The sequence below is a fragment of the Coenobita brevimanus genome, chromosome 6, assembly GCF_032717465.1.
Source record: "Coenobita brevimanus isolate Jiangsu-jjx chromosome 6, ASM3271746v2, whole genome shotgun sequence".
Lineage (NCBI taxonomy): Eukaryota > Metazoa > Arthropoda > Malacostraca > Decapoda > Coenobitidae > Coenobita > Coenobita brevimanus.
Genome location: NC_136959.1, coordinates 44,375,102 through 44,388,505, shown reverse-complemented (window position 1 = coordinate 44,388,505; position 13,404 = coordinate 44,375,102).

Genomic DNA, 13,404 nt, shown 5'->3' with positions numbered 1-13,404 from the left:
TATCTTTGCTAGTACCATTGCAAGAAACTCTACCATAGATGATACCAGCCAGAATGTCTCAGTACTGGAACTTGATTCTCCCGAAATTGCCCCACTTAAAATACAGACAAGATTCGTAAAATCCATCCTAGACAATTTACCCACCAACAAAGCTCCAGGCCCAGATGGAATTCCGCCAATTGTTTTGAAAAAGTGTTCCCCTGAACTTGCCTCTGTCCTAGCCAAATTATTCAGACTATGCATACGTACTTCTTTATTCCCAAATTCATGGAAAGAAGCCAATATCCACCCAGTTCCGAAGAAAGGAAGTTCGTCTGACCCCTCCAATTACAGACCAATAGCTGTCACATCTTCTCTTGGTAAGGTATTTGAAACTTTAATTAATAAGCATATTGTTAAACATTTTGAATCCAACAACTTAATTAGTGATAGACAATACGGTTTTCGCCACGAAAGATCCACCATTGACATACTCAATCTCTTAACTCATACCATCCATCAATCAATTGATCTTTTTGGAGAAACTCATGCAGTAGCATTTGATATCTCTAAAGCTTTCGACAGAGTATGGCACCGTTCCCTGCTGTCCAAACTCCCTTGCTATGGACTAACGTCTTTTGTTCCTTTGATTTCTTCTTATCTTAGTGACAGGAAAATAAGAGTAAAAGTAGATGATGTATATTCGAATTTCCACTCAATTAACGCCGGCGTGCCGCAGGGATCAGTTCTGGCGCCAACCCTATTTCTGGTTCATATTAATGATCTCTTATCTGTCACTCACAATCCCGTTCACTCATATGCAGATGACTCAACACTACATAGTTCATTCACACTCAGACATCCATTTACTCTAATATCTCTACCTCTCAACTCAGTACAGCCATCTCCATAAATCAAGATCTAGCTACAATCAGTGAATGGGGACAAAACAACCTTGTCTCTTTTAATGCTAGTAAAACTAAATATATACAGTTTACTAATAGACAGATATTGCCAGATTCTTACATTACCTTCAGTGCTACTAATATTCCCATCTCCAAAAGTATTGAAATTCTTGGTGTCTCACTTAACAGTGCCCTCAGCTGGACCTCTCATGTCAGATCACTTGCTAAAACCGCCTCAAAGAAACTTAGATTATTGTACTGAGTCCGTAACTTCTTCGCCGATGAGCAGTTAGCTATAATTTATGAGTCATGTGCGCTCTCAGCTTGAATATTGCTCACCCTTGTGGAATGGTTGTGGAGAGGTTGCATTAAGACAACTAGACAAAATTCAGAATAAAGCTGTTAGAATCATTAACAACCCTGCCGTTACATATAAACTACCTCCCTTGCAAGTAAGAAGGAATGTTGCCTCCTTTGCATTATTTTACAGATATTTTTTTGGCAAATGCTCAGACGAAGTTGCGTCCATGGTGCCACCTCTCCTTGCCTTCCCTCGTGCTACACGGGCATCTGGTAGCGCTCATGACTGGAATGTCACTCAACCATATTGCAGAACTTCTGCCTATCAGAATTCTTTCATTCCCCGAACTGCATCTCTCTGGAACTCGCTTCCCCAGAGTTGTTTTCCTCCAAATTTCAACCCACAACTGTTCAAGTCTAACTGTTACAGATATTTTATGAATAGAGGACACCAGTAATCTGGTGTATGGATTATTTTTTTCCCTATTTGTTTTTCCTTCCTCCGTTCTGTTATTAAAAAAAAAAAAAAAAAAAAAAAAAGTGTGTGGTGTGATTGTGGAAGATTTGTTGTGTGGTTGTGTGAAATGTGTGGTGTGGTTGTGGGAGTATGTGTAGTGCAGTGTAGTTAGTGTGGTTCTGGAAAGTGTGGTGAATCTCTGTGTGATGTGGTTGTGTGATGTGTAACAGGGATGTGTTGTAACTGAAGATTGTGTGTTGGTGAGGCTGGTGTGTGGCATGGCTGTGGTGTGAATACAGAGTGGCCTGTGGTGGATGTTGGTATGTGCCTGATAATACCGCATTAATCTGTGGCGTGGTCGCGTTACAGATTATACACTACCAGTACTGTATTTCATCACATTTATGAATGCTTATAAAGCTGGACATGATAAAGTATTTCGGTAGATGAAAGCGTATGTAAACAGGATAATGCACTAGTTTAAAAAACTGCAAAAAAGAGCTTTTGTACAAATTGCCTGTTCCAGATACTGTATATTCAAAGTTCTCTTTTATCTGTGTACACTAGGTGCCTGTACACATTACTGTAAATTGTGCACGGGGAAGTGAGAGTATATACGAGTAGAGAACCTTTGGGAACAAGTATAGGAAATTTGTATATGTCACTGAAAAGGAAATCGTCTGAAAATGAGTGAAAGTATCTAAGAATGTGTCTTAACTGATCAGTTATTTGTGTGCAGTTTGGATTATTTACAGATCTGCTCGAGTTGAAATAGGGTCCAAAAGGTATAGCCTATGCATAATATTTAAGTACATACATAAACTAAAAAGCACTCAGAGAGCGCTTATCTCCGCCAACGCTGATCAAGAGTCACTGCTGTAATTCCTTTCTCCTACTAGTTGACTACAAAATTTTACGGTCTCACGTCGTCAGTTGTAATTTCTAAGGTCTTCATGTGACCTGTCACAGAATTTCATTGAGCGCATGCCTCTACCAACGCCAGCGAAGTTTCTTATTTCTTTCTTCATCCGGATCCGGATCCATCGCAAAATCTAATCAGTTTTTCCTTGACCCACTGACCATCAATCCACCAGATTTCATTGAAATCCAGTAACAACTTTTTGAGATATTATACACTCAGACAGACTGACAGAGACGTGTGACTGCATAATTTCTTCCAACTTCGTTGGGGGAAGTGATAAAAACAGTGTTTGATTTTGACCTATATACTCGTACACCTGAGTTTACACACCGATACCTAAAACTGCACACCAAGTCATCTAGCAACAGACAACCTCTTCACTACGATGACGTCTTTCATTTACTAATCTTGCCACCACCAAACGATTTTACTTATATTAAGATAGAGTCTTAGAACTTGGGGAGTTAGGCACAGGCTTTATTAACCCTTTCACCACCAAAAGAAAACAAGGCGTGTATATGTGATAGTTCTCTCTCTGCTGTACTGTCCCTTTCCTTGTGCCTGGGTCCTACCTCACCCCATCTATTGGTAGAGAAAGAAGGTAAGGGTGGTGATGATGATGATGACGATGATGATGGTGATGACAATGTTAATGATGATGATAGATAAAAACGACATTGATGGTTTTGATGAATTAGTAACGGGTGTGCATGAGAGGGTGAGAGCAGCGGTCATCATCCACTCTCACTGATTCATGACATTATTTCGGGTCAAAAAATCGGCGAGAGTGACATTTTTGCCTAATCTGTCGGAAGCCAATCAACATTAGCGAGGGTGAGGCCGGGACGGGGGGTGGGGGAGGGGCGGGGGAGGTGGGGACGGCTGGTGGCGGTGGTAATGGTGGTTGTTGTGGAGATAATGGTGTTTGTGGTGGCAAATGGTGGTTGTTTTTGATGATGGTGGTGGTGATGGTGGTTGTTGGTTGTGATCGTTGTGGTTTTTAATAATGGTAGTGTTGGTGGTTGACAGAGAGAGCGAGAGGCTACAGAAATGGTGGCGGCTGATGGACATAATGGTGGCGGGGCAGTACCGGTGGTGGCTTACGATGGTAGCTGGTGGTGATTGCGGTAGATTACGGAGGTAGTGGTGGTTGGAAACGATGATACGTGGTGGTAACAGGGAAAATTATTGATGATGGAAGTGATGTTAGTAGTGATGGTGATTGGTTGTGGCAGTAGTGTTAATGGTCACCGTTAGTCGTTGTGGTGGCGGTAACAGTGGTTGCTGATGGTGAATGGTGGTGACAATGACAAAGTTGAGAAAAATGATGATGGGGTAGCTAAGGTAGTGTGATGATAGCTAGGTGTGTTTGCTGGAGATGGTGACTGGAGGGATTACAGTCGGCTTGTTTACACCTGACGAAACTGGGCCACTCCCACATCTTGAATACTAAAGCGCGACTGCATGAAATTCGATGGACCTTTGTTGTTAGGTAAGAATGAGCCTCCTTGACTACTCTAGTTCATTCACATTAACCTGACCTTGATTTTCGTTCTTTGTAAGTTTATTTCACGTAGCTCAGTTGCGGACGTAGGCAATACTATGGCTCCACATCCTTACCATAGCATTTCATCGTGACTAGCACCATATTCAAGTCCTTATCTCATATTACAACCCAGCAGTCAAGATGGAGAGACTGCAATTTTAGGTCAAGTTAAAATGAACAGATTATAGTCAAATCAGTCCATCGCATTAACTGCACTTGACCACTAACTGGGCTGAAGGGAGTTAGGGAATATCTCCAGGCTTGAATAAATGGTCTGTAGTGGTGGATTTATTGGAGATGGTGATGGCAACTGGAGGGATTAGTAAGCTTGAGTGTGGTGTAGACGGTGATGATGATGGTGGTAACGTATTAATGGTGGTGGATGAGGACAGGATGAATGATGGTGGTGATGGTGATAGTGATTGCTGGTTGTGGTAATTGCTTTAGCGCAGGTGGGAATTGTGGTAGCAGTTATGTTGGCAAAGGTAGTGACTAAGGTGTCCTATGCGGCAGTGGTGGTTGAAAGTGGTGAAGATTATTGGTGTGGTGTGGTAATGGTAGTGGTGGTCTTGTCATTAGTGGTAGCAGTGGTAGTAGTTGTGGAAGTGTTATTTGTGGTGACAATAGTAGTGGTAGTGATAGTGGTTGTAGCAGTGATAGGCTGTGAAAGTGGCAGCTGTAATGGTAGTAATAGTGATTATCATAGTGGTAGTTATAGTAAATGTAGTAGGCTAGTTGTGGTATTAGTAGTGTTTATGATCGTGTCAGAGGTTATGAAAGTGGAAATTGTGATGATGATGATGGCAGTCGCCGTAGTCATATTATTATTATGATTATGATGATGATGATGATGATGATGATGATTAGTAGTAGTAGTAGTAGTAGTAGCAGTAGCACTCGTAGTAGTAGTAGTAGTAGACACGATATTTGCACTTGTGGGTCTTATGGTTTTATTGTCGTAGTAACAAAAATTGTTATAGTTTCTGTGCTGTGTGTGAGGGTAGTTGTTGGCCTTTGTGTTGTGCTGGCTGATGAAGTAATTGTGAAAGAGACGTTTTAACTATATTGGATTTTGAGTCTATTTCTCACCTGACCCCCTGCTCACCTACCTGTCTACGTCTCCTGTCCCCCACGTATTTATCTTTCCTCACATCACCTGTCTGTCATGTCACATCAACTATCTGTCCAACACGCCACCTCTTACCCATGTCACCAGTTCCTCACGTCACCTTTTTGCCTTATCACTCATTTGTACAACACGTCACCTTACCCATATTACCAGTATCTATCCTCACAGTTATTCCCCATTTCCCCTATTCCCCACGTAGCCTGTCCCCTTTTCACCTGTCATCCACGTCACCCACCGGTCTACCTCGTCACCTGTTCACCTCGTCACTCGTCTTGCCTTTTACACATGTTCCCTCTTCCTCCTGTCGCCTGTCAAATCTGTCTCCATCGTCATCTCTTTCCTTTATTTTCCACGCCCTTCTCGTCAACTGTTAAATCTGTCCTCCAGCCTATTTGTCAATTCCACGTCACTTACAGTACTTTCACTGTTACCCACTCCCCTCGTCGCCTGTCCCCTCTCCCTCTCGTCACTTGTCCAACCAGCCCCTACCCATGTCATTCACCTACCTCCCCCCTATCTTATCACGTCCCATCATCCTTTCTGTTACCTCCACCCCTCTTTCCCCCCTGCCCGGCACGTGTACCCCCGTCTATCACCCCCCTCCTCCCTTTTATACCTCTCCTTCGTCAGCGCCTCTTTTCTTGTCCGTGTTTCCCTGTCGATGGCCCCTACCTTCGTGACACTCCGTCTGTGATAAGCCAGGTCCATGAGAGTCCCCGTCTGTACCGTCATCTCACCCACCCCCACCACCCAGTCCGTGCCGTCTGCTGCCCGCTTCACCTGTCAGCCGCCACGCGAGGCTGGATCGATTGAGTAACCTGGTGGGTCATTCTGCCCCCGTCACGCCACGCCACGCCCCCCAGCCAGCCTTTTGGGGGACATACGCCCCTCACTTGTGCCACCTTTTCTTTTTCACACCCTTCATTTTATGCCCCCTCTTCTCTCACATTCTACTCTGTACACCCTTCCCTCTCTCCAACCCTTCCTTTGTACCCCATTCCCTCTCACACACCCTTCACTTTATCCCCTTCCCTCTCTCACACCCCTCAACCCCTCGCCTTTCCATCTGTCCCCTTTCCTTTACATGCTTCTCTTTCTCGTTCATTACCGTTGCCCCTCTTTCTCCTTCCATCATTCACGCCCGTTCCCTCATTTTTCCTCTTCTCTCTTATGCTCCTACCTCCTACTCCCTCCCATTTCACTATCGTCCTCTCCCTCCACCTCTTTTACTCTAACAATTCCCTTTTTGCCTCTCCCTTTCACTCGTCACCGCTCCCCCTCCTGCTTTCACTCATCACCTCTCCTCCACCTCCTCTCACCCACACTTGGAGTATTGCGTCCAGTTCTGGTCACCTTATTATAAAAAAGGATATAGAGAAACATCACAGAATACAGAGACGAATGACGAAAGCAATACTAAGATTAAGAAATAAACCATATGAGGAACGATTAGAAAAAATGGAACTGTTTTCCTTAATTAAGCACAAACTACGAGGGTATTTAATTCAAGTATACAAACTCTTCAAAGGACATGATAATATGGCTGTCGAAAAGTACAGTACTTCACAGTAGATCGGTCAAATTATACTAGGGAACAACAAACACAAAATCGTTGGCAGGTGTTTCACCTTACAGGAAGCTAAGCACTTAATCTTTCGATAGAGCTGTAAATATATGGAACAAGTTGCCTCCTTGTGTAGTTAACCGTGATTCAGTACTAACATTTAAAAACCGCCGGGATATGTATTTGTCCTCTAATCCCCAGCTAAGCATATTTGGTTCTGAATAATACATTTATGGAATAAGATGTCTTGCAGTTCAAAACTTGGAGGGCGTACCAGTAAGCACAGAACATGTTCCTTGAGTTGGCTAGATGTGTGTCCCTTGCTGATTAAATAATATAGAATGTGATTTGCTTTTATCCTTTCCCATGAAATTTCCTAGAGAGCTTTTCTATGCTGTATGGTGTTCCTTCTCATTATTTCCTGCCGGCTTCCGCTGGAGGGTTTGGTGGGTGGGGGGAGTCTTTCTGCTTTCCTATCCTTGTCTTTGACGAATAGAATAGTTACATTAGTTATAATCTATCCTGTAATTAACAGAATCGCAAGGACCAATATGTCGGGTGTTGTTTGCTTTCCTTCGTATTTTGTACTCCTTTGTACCCTTCTTAATTTGTTCCCCCTCTAACCTCACGCCCCATCCCTGCCCCTTCTATCACAGTCTTCTAACCTCCTTCCACCACACTGCCCCCTTTTCTCTTCCTCCCTCATCGCCTTGACGCCTTCCCCTCCATCCCTCTCCCTCACGCTGCTCTAGTTCGATTTCCGGGCCGGTCAGACTGTTCGTTGCTCTTTATTCCCTGTTCGTCCAATAATGGAGACCAGGACGTAGCACTGATCACTGTGGGTCGCTGTTTAAGGGGAGACTGGCACTGCAATAAGGGCCTGTCTGCCTCAGTGACTTCCGTTCAGTCCGTAGGCATTAATCTAAGTCCTCTTCTCTCCCCCTCCACCTATCCACCCTCGTCCCTCCCTTTCCATCTCTTCCCTCCCCCATGCTTCCTCCCTTTGTTTCTCCTTCTCGTTTATCACTCCTCCCTCTTACATTTGCCCCCTCTCGTCCCCCTTCCCTCCCCATTCTCTCCTTCTCGTCTCTCCCTCTCGAGCTTCTCACTAATAACACACCGAGGAGGAGGGGGGGGAGGGAGGAGTGCATGCAGCCATAACACCTTTGTTTTCCACTTCCCCAACTAACAGTCTTTGTATTCTTGTAAAAACTGGACGGCCGGCGAGTGTTTTCTTTTATTCTGCCTAATCTCTTCCGCCCAAGAATGTAATTTTTGTTATTCATGCTGCTGCCAGAAAATTTTATTCAGCTTACGTAGGATTTGATGTAGCGAGAGACGGGATAATTCGTGTCTTTTCCTCACCCCCAGAGTTAAAAAAAGACCCCTAAATTGAAGGAAATCGTCTGTTGGTATCAAGAATAGGGTAAACAAGACGTCATCTGATTTATATGTACAACGCACTTGATCGGAAAAACATCACTCATTGTGAGTTTAACTACAGTATATCCTGACCTCTTCAGTACTTCAGCCTGTGATGTCTTAGGAACGTTAGTATGTTCCCCTATATGGCAAAACTTAGCAGTATTTTTGCGATGCCTGTATTTTACGTTTTTTCTGTTGATATAATGTATTCGGTACATTTTATATTAATTACATGACAGTACCAGTAGCGCTAAATTATGTAAGGTACTTTGGCCTGGCATAGACTATTTTATAGCCTACGGGAATTTCCATGTACGATGAAATATAGTATTGAACTCAGGATTAATGTACAACTTAAAGGAATAATAATTGATAAAAGCAAATAAAATCTTAGAAAAAGATAACGGTATCCTGTTTTTCGTTGCTGGAATAATACTCACTTGTTGACCTCTTCACAACGATAACGATTTTTCGGTATTATATTTCACAACCACCAGGCAATATCACGCAGACCAGGGAGAAATTCACAGACCGAAGAGGTGAGTAATGCGACTAAATCCCTCTCATAAGATTATATATATATTTTTTATTGTGAATACCACCGTACGTTTGTATCCAGTCAAGAAGAGACGCCGCTTAGTGTTGGGGTGAATGCTGCACCTATGAACTTATGAAGCCTTAACTGAATACACAACACTCGCTTCTCTCTGGTGTCGGAGTCTCTACCGAACATTACCATCGTGGTCATGCAGTTCACGATGGAAATTTCACAGGCGAGACCAAGAGCTATTAACCCTCCCTTGATGTGGACGATTCTAGAAACATAGTCTTTTCCAATTCGCCAGGCAAGGTTATTCAGCTGAGAGCGAGAAAAGAAACTTGAAAGTTTCAGTACTCTCATCATTAACCCTCTCTCAGGGTCGGGACAACTCAAGCTGCTTGTTTCAGCAAACGCCAGACGATTTTATTCATCATAAGAGACTGGGAATGTTAACACTTTTCACACTGAGGATTACGCATCTGAATACCCACATAATAACAAGAAGGGGCAGCCAGACAGTGCAGTACCAGCGGCCACCAACTGATTTAAGGGCTGAATATTTGACGTCTGTCTGTGACCCTGACCTTCAACTGAGTACTCACAAAATCGAATTACTTCTTGCTCATCTGGCTTAATTCTTTCATAAACTTTGGTTCACATCAGATCAAAAGAGTTGACTCTACTCAGTGACCGCCACCTTTGACATTTCCCTGCTATCTTGACCTCTGACTGATTGTTCTACAAATCGAATATCTCAATCTCTGTTTTCACTTGAACTTTTCCACAAAGTTTGGTCTAACTCTGATAGAAATCAATTTGACCTTGCCATGTGTCCTTGACCTTTGACCCATTGCTAAGAAAAACAATAGGTCAGTCCCTTAGGCAGTCTTCAACCCATTGACCAAGTTTGATCCAAATCAGGCAAAAAAAATGGTTCAGTTACTTTCTTCACACACAGACACATGAATCGAACTTTGACATTGCCCTGTGACCTTGACCTTTGACTCATTCTCCTCAAAACTGAATATCTGAGCTTTTGCCCGACCCTTAACCCTTCCACCAAGTGTAGCTCTAAATAGATAAAAATGTTTGAGTAGAACTTACCTTGTGACTTTGGCATTTGAGCTTGCCATGTGACCTTGACCTCTGACCTCTTCTTGTGACCTTTGGCTTTGAATGAGTGTTGTTAAAAGAGAATCATTTAACTCGGACCTTCTCCTCAACCCTTCCGCAAAGTTTAAACTAAATCGGATAAAAACTGTATAACTTGACCTTCACCTATAATCGCAACCTTTTACCTGTGCTTAGAAATGCAAGAGGTTTTCCTCTTGGCTGACCCTCAACCTTTCCACTAAGTATACATAAAACCGGATCAAAGCAGGTAGAAATTTGACCTTGCCATTTGACTAAACTCCTTCCCTAAGTTTGGTCTGAACTGGATCAAAACTGTTTATTTTGCTAGGTCAACGTTTTACTTAAACCCGCGACTTTAACCTTTGACCTATCATTCTCAAAAATAGCAGGATTTTCCATTGGATGTTGCTCAACTTTTCCGCCAAGTTTAGTTAAAATCGGATAAAATTTTCCAGTTACATTGTTAATATACGCACACACACACACACACACACACACACACACACACACACACACACACACACACACTGGCGCACACGCGCGCAAGCTCTGATTAAAACATAACACCCACTCATATTTTGCGAGCGTGGGTGTAACAATGCATACTATACGCGAATTGTCGCTGGCAAGAGATAAACTGTACTGCATCATCATGAAAGCAGGACTACAACTGTGGGGAAATGTCTACAGGCTTTTTTTCAGTATTCAAACGCTATGGTGTCAGACAGCTTAGCGTAAAATGTGCAGTGATTCTCTTTCCTCAAATGTACCATCACAAACATAAGTTTGACAACAATCCTCTGCCAGCATTGTGTCCTGCCCTCATCAGCATAATTCTTATTCCTCCCTAAATGTCAGAGAGTGTCCTTCCTTCTCATACTCTTTTGTTGTGTTGTTTTTTTTATTGCTATCACATGAAAATATTTCATATAGCTGCTTCCATCTCCTCAACCGACAGGCTTGTCGGCGAACTTTTCATCGTCATAGTAAGGTACCCATGAGTCTGCAGTTATTATTATCTTGTAGGTTCGAGATTAATGAAATGCCGAGAACTTGGACCCAAAGCTGTCGACGCAAACTGTTGTTCGGTATGCCTCTTCGCCATACAGCCTCCATGACTTTGCTGACCTAATCAGTTCATTGTCCCTTCATACTGTGTCACTGACAAACGTTTGGTCGAAATCCGTCGAGGGGTTCAGGAGACATAGCGCCCTTAAGGATATACTAAGTCGACCCCATACGACTTTGACCCCTGATCCCTTGACCTAGCTGACCTAATTAGTGCATCATCTCCTCATATTGCACCACTGACAAAAGTTTGGTGGAAATCAGTCGATTGATTCAGGAGATATCGCGTCTACAATAGGTTTAGGAAAACACGGACTCACGCACGCACGCACGGACAGAACTTAGGAATGGTGAACTACAAGCTATAATTGCCCGTCTGCAGCCCACCATCATCATGTCGGGGTACAGGAAGAAGGCTGAGGGACCTCTGCATAACCAAGCAGTGAAGTGTCAAGGTTATATCAGAGACATCATGGGAAGGCGTCCCGCTCCCGCCCCTTACCACTCACCGCCAGAAAAGTGACAGCAAGCACACTTTCCTTTATTTTCTAGCAGTTCTCTTACCTTTCACCCCTTAAATTAGGTGGCGTGATATGTGGGTTTATTCTTGCTACCTTACGACGATTTTATTAATCGCAGGGAGATCTTTCGCACTGGAGGGGTCAGTGGTAAAGACAGGCAGACAGATAGACAGATAGATATATAGATAGATAGACAGATAGATAGATAGATAGATAGATGGATAGATAGATAGATAGATAGACAGATAGATGGATAGACAGAAAAATATTGGAAAAACCAGCCATGAAAACACCCTAGTTCGAAGAGTCTCTCCAAAATAAATAAAATCATGCAGAGGTAGCAAGAGAGAAACGAAGAGTACGTCATGAAGGTGTTGGTCTAGACTGGCGAATGCGTGTCGTTCGCTGAACTAATTCCTAATTAATGTTCTAATGGACCTAAATCATTTTTCCAGCTCACTTTTTAACTGAGTTACAACTACCCCCTCCAGTAAGCCCTGATTTGGTGAACTTGTCAGAGTACTTATCGCCATTAAGGACTTTTTTTTTTTTTTTTTTTTTTTTTTTTTTTTTTTGAGTGTTGTCCATTTCGCTGTGTATATTGTTATTTCCCCAACTTTTTTTTTTCTTGTTTCTAGATTCCACCTCATCCCATCTTTTGGTAGGATAGAGGCTGTTGATGATGATGATGAATGATTTTGTTCACAGACTGATAATAACATATCATTACCTATGCAACGACAACACATAAAAAATTTTATCAGTAAATATAACTGTGATATAGTAGCCTGTGTAAGTGATGTATTGTACAGTAGTTACATTAACAAAAAATTGTGATTTGGATTCTCACAGTATTGCATTCATTGTCAACCATGTTTCATACCATCGGAACATTTATTTATGCAACATTGTACATACATAGCATTATACTCACACCCAGTTTGAGAGTTAAATAAATGATATTGACTTCTGTACACAAACAGTGCTATTCCTGGTACAATTATAGTAGAACTGCACTGATATACAACTTGAAAATAATAAATAAGAATATGTTCTGTTTTTGAATGTTTTAGAGACAAATTTTCTCTAGTTCCGTGTCATAGTTTAGTAAATAATATTTTCCTTATTTATATCGACTATTTTTGAAAATAATCACAGATGGTAGTAAGAAACAAGAACTTTGATGCTGAAGCTATTGAAATAATTATTGAGAAAATAACCAAACTTCGCCAGTAATTCTACTTCGGAAATTCTTACAAGCCATCTACAGCACTGGCATGTCTACACCTCCGTCATGGGGTAATGCTGTAAATGATAATAGAACTCTCTCCCTCTCCCCCCCCCCTCTCTCTCTCTTTCTCTCTCCAATACACCTACACTCCACCACACCTGCACTTCACCACACAACAAATAAAACACCACCATACCACACCTACACACCACCACACAACACTTAAACCCCCAAACACCACACCTACACTCCACCACACAACACTCAAACCTCACCACACCACACTTACACTTCATCACACCACATCACACATACAGTACACTTCACCACACCACACCACAGCTGCATCCCATCACATCACACGTACACCCCACCACACCACACCCGCGCTTCACCCCACCGTGCCACACCAACACTCCACTCCACCACACCACACCACACCACACCACACCTACACTCCACCCCACCACACCACACCTACATTCCACCACACCACACCAAATCTACACTCCACCATACCACACCAAACCTACACTCCACCCCACCACACCACACCTACACTCCACCCCACCACACCACACCTACACTCCACCCCACCACACCAAACCTACATCCCACCACACCACACCACACCACACAACACCTACACTCCACCACACCACTCCACACCTACACTCCACCA